Here is a 9,336-nt window from a genome sequence, read left to right on the forward strand (position 1 = left end):
TGTCACGGTTTCCTCTTAGTTTATTTTTAGTTTAGTTATTTTTATTCCTTTTACGTATTTTTGTTTTGTTTTGTTTCTGTTGTAGTGATTTATGACCCGAGCATCTAAAACTCAAATAGTTCCACCACTTCAAGATAGAGAATCAACTTTTCATAAAAAGAAGAACAAGAAATCCAACGAGTCAACAAGCACATTTTAATCGAACAAAGGATTTGAAAGTTTCTAGAGGACACCTGATAAGAAGGGAATTGGATACCAGCCAAAAACATCTACCAAAGAAAGTTTAGACAAGGAAGAGATCAAGAGCAATAGTGAAGAGATGGTGGATATCACAAGAATGATGATGGGAGATTACAAGAATAGGATATGTAAAGAACATAGACCAGGTCTTATTCTACCCGAGATACCAGATGAAAGGAGTTTTGAGCTCAAAGGGCATATTCTATCGATGCTCAAGGATATATCGTTTGCTGGGAAAGAGTATGAGTATGCTTTCAAGCACATCGATGAAGTATAGCATATTGCAAACTACTTCAATGTTCCTAATGTGCCAAGAGAATCAATGTTACTTAGGATGCTTCTGATGACATTTACTAGTGAAGCCAAGGTTTGGTTGATGTCACGCGCACCCGGATCCATGACTACATGGGCAAATCTTCGTGATGCTTTTATTGAGAAATTTAGTGCACCTTCAAAGATCTCAAAGCTCAAAAAGAATATTGCTAATTTTCAACAAGAGGTTAGAGAGTCATTGTATGAAGCATAGGAAAAATACAAGGGCTTGCTTAGGAATTGTCCTCAACATGAACTTAATGTCCAACAAGAAGTTTTCATTTTCTACGATGGTGTGAATGTCACAACAAGACAACTTCTTGACTTGCAAGGACTAATAACGAAGAAGGAGCCAACAACTGTCAAGGAGTTGATTGAAGAGTTCACAAAGCACTCACGTGAGTACCATAATCCACGAGAGGATGTTACTAGAGGTAAAGGAGATGTTGAAGGGTTTTGAGCATTCTAACACTCCTATGGTGTGCATGCAACCCTAGAAACCTTGGATCTATGTTTTCTCTAAGATACATGCAAATAACAATTTTCCAAGGTTTGCTTCGTAACTAGCATGTTATGGGGAACTTGAATCATAAAACACTAGTAGAATTACATACCTTTTAGTAGTGGTTGATTGCTTGGAGTTTGAGAGCCTAGCACCAATAATGTGGATGCCTCAAATGGAAGTCACAAATCACCACAAACTTTGGAAACCTTTAGAGAGAGTATGAACACTTGTAGAAATCGACCACCTTTGCTCACACACACACTAGTGCCATTTCAAGTGCCAAGGACTCCTTTATATACTGTGGTGGATTCGGGATACATCCATGTAAACCCTAATACCCATGACCATTCATTTCAATGAGATCCATGTGTTAAAGCTCCATGGACTATCCATGGACTTTCCATGCAAGCCTAGCCCATTCTAAATAAGCAATAGCCCACACTATATAAATACAAGCGTCCATATTTAATTAGTCACCTTTTTGATCAAATTAATTCTAAATTAATTATAGATCAATACTAATTAAATAATATGATTTCATATTAATATATTAGAACTTATAATGTATTAATAAATCATAACTTATACTATTCTCAATAGGTTATCCATATAAATTGTTCGAGTGAAGTGCAACCCAAATGGACCATGCCGGGTCGGGTCAAGTACATCTTAAATATAGTTATGGACTTAGACACCTTATCCAACAGTCTCCCACTTGGATAAGTCTAATAACTATAATTGCAAGCATGACTTCAGGAACCGACCGGCAATCGTAGCTCTTAAAACTATGTTGAACTATGAAGCGCCATTTTAGATAAGTGATCATATAATCCTCTTTTTTAGATATCAGCCGGGCAAATACATGGAACAATGTCTTACTTATTGTTCAGCAGTTTGTTTCCCGATTTCATATTTGTTTGACATAGAACTTAATCGAACACATCAATTTAGTTCTGACCGGGCTCGGTACATGGGTCAACACAAAATCATAGAGGGGCCCAGATATCGCTTCTAATCCAGGAAGGAACAGATAAACTTCGACTCATATGCTTGTTCTACTACTTGTTGAATTATACACAAAGGCACGTTTTATAACATTGAGTTACCAATGCGTTTTCGTACAATCAATGTATAACCAACTCATAGTCAACAACTCATATCTCTAGGTTTGAAGACTTATATGATATTACCGTCTCACGATCACTCTAGATAAATTCCATGAAGTGATACAAGTGAGCGTGGGTTGAATCCAATACTCAAAACTTATGAGTACTCATGAATGTTGTAGCAACTCTTGCTATGTCCAACACTTTAGACATCTACAAGCCAGCTTCATGACCGTCTTAATTCATATCTATTTCCAACATATGACCGACTGTGGAGAATTTGAATAATATGATATACCATAACATAATTATTCTGGAAGTCAAAACATGCAAAATGAAATGATAGTAAATGATTGACAAAAGATAGCAACGCTTTACTTATAAATAAACAACAACTTTTATTTATCATCAAATGTCAATTACACTTTATAAATTTCAAAGCTATCTAATTTCCAATACTAATATCATCCTTTACCTTATGCACCTCGCATGCTGAAGATGCTTAACCCTACTCAGTCCCTTCGTGAAGGGATCTGCTGGGTTCTCATCCGATGATACCCTCTTTGCCACGAGGAGTCCTTCTTCTATTCGATGTCTGATGAAATGGTATTTTCTGTCGATGTGTCTGGATCTTCCGTGATCCCTTGGTTCCTTGGCTAAGGCAACTGCACTTTCACTATCACAGGAAATCTCCATAGGCTCCTTTATAGCTAGTACAACTCCAAGGTCTCCAATGAAGTTGTTTAGCCATATAGGCTCCTTTTCTGCCTCGCCTGCCGCTATATACTCTGATTCACAAATTGAATCAGCCACTGTTTCCTGCTTGGAACTTTTCCAAGTAATTGTTCCTCCGTTTAAGGTAAAGACCCAGCCCGACTGAGAACGAAAATTATCCCTATCAGTCTGAAAGCTAGCATCACTATACCCTACTACTCTCAAGTCATCACTCCCACCGAGTTTAAGGACGCAGTCCTTAGTCCTCCGCAGGTACTTGAGAATATTCTTTACCGTAGTCCAGTGTGCCTTGCCAGGGTTCCCCTGATATCTGCTGACCATGCTCAACGCAAAGGCCACATCAGGACGAGTACAAGTCATAGCATACATGATCGAGCCAACAGCGGAAGCATATGGAAATCGACGCATCTCAGCTATCTCATCGTCCGTACTTGGGCTCTGAGCCTTGCTCAGTTTGGCATTATGCTGGATCGGTAAGTCACCTTTCTTGGAATTCTGCATGTTGAACCTATTCAGCACCTTATCCAAGTAGGTACTCTGACTAAGTCCAATTAGTCTCTTACTCCTGTCTCTCAAAATCCTTATCCCTAGGATATAGGCAGCATCTCCAAGGTCCTTCATAGTGAAACACTTCCCAAGCCAGAACTTCACCTCCTGCAGAGTTGGGATGTCATTTCCTATGAGTAGTATGTCATCCACATACAATACCAAAAAGCTAACTATACTCCCGCTAACCTTGACATATACATAGGACTCATCTTCACTCCTAGAAAAGCCAAACTCTTTGACTTTCTCATCGAAACAAAGATTCCATCTGCGAGGTGCTTGTTTCAATCCATAGATGGATTTCTCAAGCTTACACACTCTATCAGGGTAATATGCACTGACAAAACCCTCTGGATGACTCATGTAAACATCCTCAGCCAACTTCCCATTAAGGAAAGCGGTTTTGACATCCATTTTCCATATTTCATAGTAATGAAATGCAGCAATGGCTAGCATAACCCTAATAGACTTAATCTTCGCTGCTAGTGAAAAGGTCTCATCATAATCGACTCCCGGAGTTTGAGAAAAGCCCTTTGTCTTATAAGTGTGTACACTACCATCCATGTCGGTCTACTTCTTGAAGATCCATTTGCACCCGACGGTCTTGCGACCTGGTACATTGTCAACCAAGTTCCAAACTTGATTGTCATACATGGACTGTATCTCGCTATCCATAGCCTCTTTCCATTTAGCAGCCTCAGGGCCTGCCATGGCTTCCGTGTAGCTGTTAGGTTCATCTAGACTTACCAGGGTACTATTACTGATAAGTGTATCACCTTTCGCAGTAATATGGAAACCATAATAATGCTCAGGTGCAATTCCTAACTCTCGTGGTACGCCTCAGAGGTACAGACTCGTCAGTTGGATCAACAGGAGTTTCCTCCTCAGGTTGATTGCTACGGTTTGAGGTTCCTTCACCACTTGACTCTTGAATTTCTTCAAGGTCAATTTGCCACCCACTATTTCCTTGGCTTATGAACTCTCTCTCTCTCTCTCTTTATCTCTCTCTCTCTCTCTCTCTCTCTCAAAATAGTCCTCTCCTTGCTACAAAGGCCATATTATCAATGGGTCTGTAGAAGAGGCAACTAAAGGATTTCTGTAGGTAGCCAATGAAAATACACCTCTCACTTTGAGGTTCGAGCTTATCGTGAGTCTCACGCCTGACAAAAGCCTCGCAACCCCAAATCTTGATGTGATCTAGATTGGGAACCTTCCCAATCCACATCTCATAAGGTGTTTTGGCAACCTTCTTTGTAGGGACTAGATTAAGGATATGGGCGGCAGTCTGTAAGGGATACCCCCAAAATGAGATTGGTAGCGAAGCTCGACTCATCATGGAATGAACCATATCCAATAAGGTTCGATTACGCCTCTCAGCCACACCATTAAGCTGTGGTGTCCTGGGAGGTGTCATTTGTGAGACAATCCCACATTCCTTAATATAGTCGAGGAACTCTGTACTAAGATACTCACAACCTGAATCGGATCGAAGCGTCTTAATGTTCCAGCCCAACTGATTCTCCACTTCCTGTTTAAACTCCTTGAACTTTTCAAAGGTTTCTGACTTATGCTTGATTAAATAGACATATCCATATCTACTATAATCATCAGTAAAAGTCACATAGAAGCGGTTAGCATCCCTTGTGGCGGTTCTGAAAGGTCCACACACATCTGTGTGTACAACATCCAACAAACCTTCACCCCTAGCACAAGTACCAGTGAAGGGTGACTTTGTCATTTTCCCAAGCAAACAAGATTCGCAACCATAATCTGACTTTAGGTCAAATGACTGCAAGACTCCATCCTTTTGGAGTTGGCCTATGCGTTTCTTGCTTACATGTCCAAGACGACAATGCCATAATGATGATTTATCCAAGCTAGTGGAAAAATCGATACACAACACCTTATTTCCTAGGTTATCTACAACCGAAACAGTTTCATACACACCATCACAAGGTAATGCTTTAAAATAAATAACATTATTAAAGAAAGCATTAATACCACTACATTTATTATCAAACAAAAAGGTAAAAACTTGTTTGTACAAACCATGAAAGGAAATAATATTTTTTGCCATTTCAGACGAGTAACAACACTTATTCAAATCTAATGTTAACCCACTACTTAGCAACAAAGAATAAACTCCAATCTTGGTGACATGTGTAACTTTCCTATTCCTCATGATCAAGTTTATCTTCCCATGCTCCACATTCTTACTTCTTCTTAGTCCCTGCAAATCAGAATATATGTGAATACCACAACCTTTATCAAGGACCCAAGAACTAGAATAGGGTGAGTTATTAGACAATATAGTGTAAATACCTGCATGGTTGGGTTTCACTTTCCCATCCTTAACATCTTGCAGGTACTTTGGGCAGTTTCGCTTCCAGTGCGACTTTTACTGGCAATAGAAGCATTCAGCCTCTTTAGGGTTGGCAGAAGGAGTGAAAAAACCTTTCTTAGTTCCAGTTGAAGAGGTGACATCAAGGGACTTTACCTTGGTACCCTTCGAAGGGCTCTTCCTCTTCTTTCATTTGCCTTGCTCGATTGCCAAGACAGGGGCCGCGGTAGGTGTAAGAGTGGTAACAACCGATTTACCCTTAAGACCACTTTCGGCGGTCTTCAAGAGTCCTTGAAGTTTGCTGAATGTAACTTCCTACTTGTTCATGTGGTATGTCATTCGGAATTGATCATAACACGAAGGTAAGGAGTGCAAAATGATGTCAATTGCCAACTCCTCGGGGAAGTTCACATTCAGTTTCAGCAAACGGTCGACATACCTTTTCATTTTCTGCATGTGGACCGTGATGGGTTCACCATCCTTCATTCTGGTTGTTATCATGGAGGAGATGATTTCATACCGCTCTTGACGAGCACTCTGATGGTAGCGGTCCATCAACTCCTGGTGCATCTCAAAAGGGTAATAGTCCTCATAGGACTTTTAGAGCTCGGCTTTCATTGAGGCCAACATGATACAAGCCACCTTAGTAGCATCTCTCTCATGTGCTCGGAATTCAGCGATCTCCTCTGGAGTAGCAGACGACTCATCAAGTTCCTTAAGCTCCTTGTCGAGGACATATTCCTTGTCCTCGTAACGAGTGACCATCCTGATGTTCCGGATCCAATCCATAAAGTTGGAACCATCGAAGATGACTCTCCCATAAAGGTTCATGAGAGAGAAGGAGCCGGTAGGGTTTGAGCCTGAAGCAGCATTGTTGGACGACATCTGAAAAAGAAGAATGACAAGTTTAGATTAAATATAAAGATAGTCCTTAATAAGACACCCAAATGTAATATTAAGGCTAGGAGCCAACATAATATTTTATAACTTAAAATAGGGATGCCGAAATACAAGCTATAAAATATTTGAAGGTAGGTGAATGACGGTTCACCAATTTCCACCATGAAAAACAAAATAAATTATTAGGTTTTAATTGGTTTTGAAACTCCTAGATTCTTTGAGATTCATTGAACTTTTCAATGGCATGTTTCAATCTCGAGTGTGCCCTTCAAGTTTTGTGACTCGGATGCCGAGGATCACAAAAAAAAAGGTGTGAAGTAACCATGCAAATTACTTGGTATTCTTAATGTTTATCCCTCAACCAATATGCCGGTTAACCACACGCGCTCCACCGATCTATGATAAACCTTAAGCCACCCTTTGCCTACCTTGTTAAGTCCAGGTTAGTGTGCCGGTTAACCACACACGCTCCACTAACGACTTAAGCAAAGTGCAAAGTGTAATTTCATGGGTTAGCACCTTTTTTACATTTTCCTAAAGTAACTAAGATTGGGAATTTATAAAACATTTAGTTACTTTATAATCATCATACTTTTAATGAGGATTAAAGTCATTGTCCTACCTGTTCGGCTAACGACCCTCCACCAGTCAAGGAAGCGGCGGGTGAGAGTGGACACCCATTAAGCTGCCATTTTATAGGCAACAACCTTATACCCCCTTATAGACGGGCTTTTTCAATGAGGCCTACTAACGGTAAAAAGACTTGTTCTTATACATATATAAATATTATTAACTTATAATATTATAAAGTATAATGGTTGAATTTTAACTTTTCAAATTCTAGGGATTGGAACTAAAGTTTTTAAGGTGACTTTACATGTTCCAAAACTTGAGGGCAAGTTTTGTAACTTTCAAAACTTTTCAACTTTCATAACTTATGAGTTAATGGTTCATTAAAATGAGAGGTTTTTCATTTTATGTAACCTACGTGTTCATTTAATGGAATTTTATGTAATCCATAACTTGTGGACAAATTATGGATTCCATTAAAACACATAATGATCAAGAACTAACTAACAAACAATTTTGAAAATAATTCCTATGATCTTCTAAACTCATAAGTTCATGACCATGCATATCAACAATTTCAAGAATCATAAACAACACATACAAAACTTGAAAATTTGATAATAGCCATTGAAAATGGATTAGCATAAACATTACACCATCTAAAACAAGTTTTCTAAGACCAAACCAGTTTAGGGTAATGTTTCTAGTCCATTTCCAGCAGCAAAACTCGAAAATCTGCAAACTGGGAGATAAACTCGTCGAGTTCTATAAGGAACTCGTCGAGTTCATGGATTAAGTCATGAACTCGGCGAGTTTTTGGCCAGAACTCGTCGAGTTTTCCAGTCTGGGCAGATTTTGGTTTTGGAAAAACAAGTTTGCATCAAGTCTCAAGAAAAACAAGCCTAGGCTCTTATACCACTGAAGGGTTTTGAGCATTCTAGCACTCCTATGGTGTACATGCAACCCTAGAAACCTTGGATCTATGTTTTCTCTAAGATACATGCAAATAACAATTTTCCAAGGTTTGCTTCCTAACTAGCATGTTATGGGGAACTTGAATCATAAAACACTAGTAGAATTACATACCTTTTAGTAGTGGTTGATTGCTTGGAGTTTGAGAGCCTAGCACTAATAATGTGGATACCTCAAATGGAAGTCACAAATCACCACAAACTTTGGAAACCATTAGAGAGAGTATGAATACTTGTAGAAATCGGCCACCTTTTCTCACACACACACTAGTGCCATTTCAAGTGTGGTGGATTAAGGTTACATCCATGTAAACCCTAATACACATGACCTTTCATTTCCATGAGATCCATGGGTTAAAGCTCCATGGACTATGCATGAACTTTCCATGCAAGCCTAGCCCATTCTAAATAAGCAATAACCCACACTATATAAATACAAGAGTCCATATTTAATTAGTCACCTTTTTGATAAAATTAATTCTAAATTAATTCTAGATCAATACTAATTAAATAATATGATTTCATATTAATATATTAGAACTTATAATATATTAATAAATCATAACTTATACTATTCTCAAAAGGTTGTCCATATAAATTGTTCGGGTGAAGTGCAACCCAAATGGACCATGCCGGGTCGGGTCAAGTACATCTCAAATATAGTTATGAACTTAGACACCTTATCCAACAGATGGTGGGAACGAAAACATAGCTACAGTTTTGGCAAAGTTAGAGAATACGTATCGGAGAATAACAAAAATGGATCAATCAATCCATATAATAAGAGTCGGGTGTGATAATTGTACTTGGCCACATCTGACTAAGGATTGTGACTTAGATGAGAATGGGAACAGAAAAGCACAAGTTTTCTACTCTAGTGGTGATAACTATGATGAAGATTAGAGGAAGAACAAAAAGGAGTGGTTGCCATATGAAGAGTATAAGAAGCAAAAATATGAGAAGTATAGACAAACCGGTCACGATTTCTATCAAAAAGGGAAACCACCACAAGAAAAGAAGATGGATTTTTATTCGGTACTTCATAGGTTTATGGAAGCATATTAAAAGGGACATGATACTACTGATGCTAATGTGAGAAATCATTAAGTT

General features: G+C 38.8%; 1 non-coding gene across 1 annotated transcript; it reads right to left on the bottom strand.

The window, feature by feature from the left end:
- Positions 1-703: 703 nt before the first annotated feature.
- LOC145141608 (small nucleolar RNA R71) lies at positions 704-810 on the bottom strand. The gene has a single exon (XR_013722801.1). It is a non-coding gene; the product is annotated as a small nucleolar RNA R71 (small nucleolar RNA).
- Positions 811-9,336: the final 8,526 nt, after the last annotated feature.

This window comes from Lactuca virosa, chromosome 9 (assembly GCF_052849685.1).
Source record: "Lactuca virosa cultivar CGN04683 chromosome 9, Lactuca_virosa_CGN04683_v6, whole genome shotgun sequence".
Taxonomy (NCBI): Eukaryota; Viridiplantae; Streptophyta; class Magnoliopsida; order Asterales; family Asteraceae; genus Lactuca; species Lactuca virosa.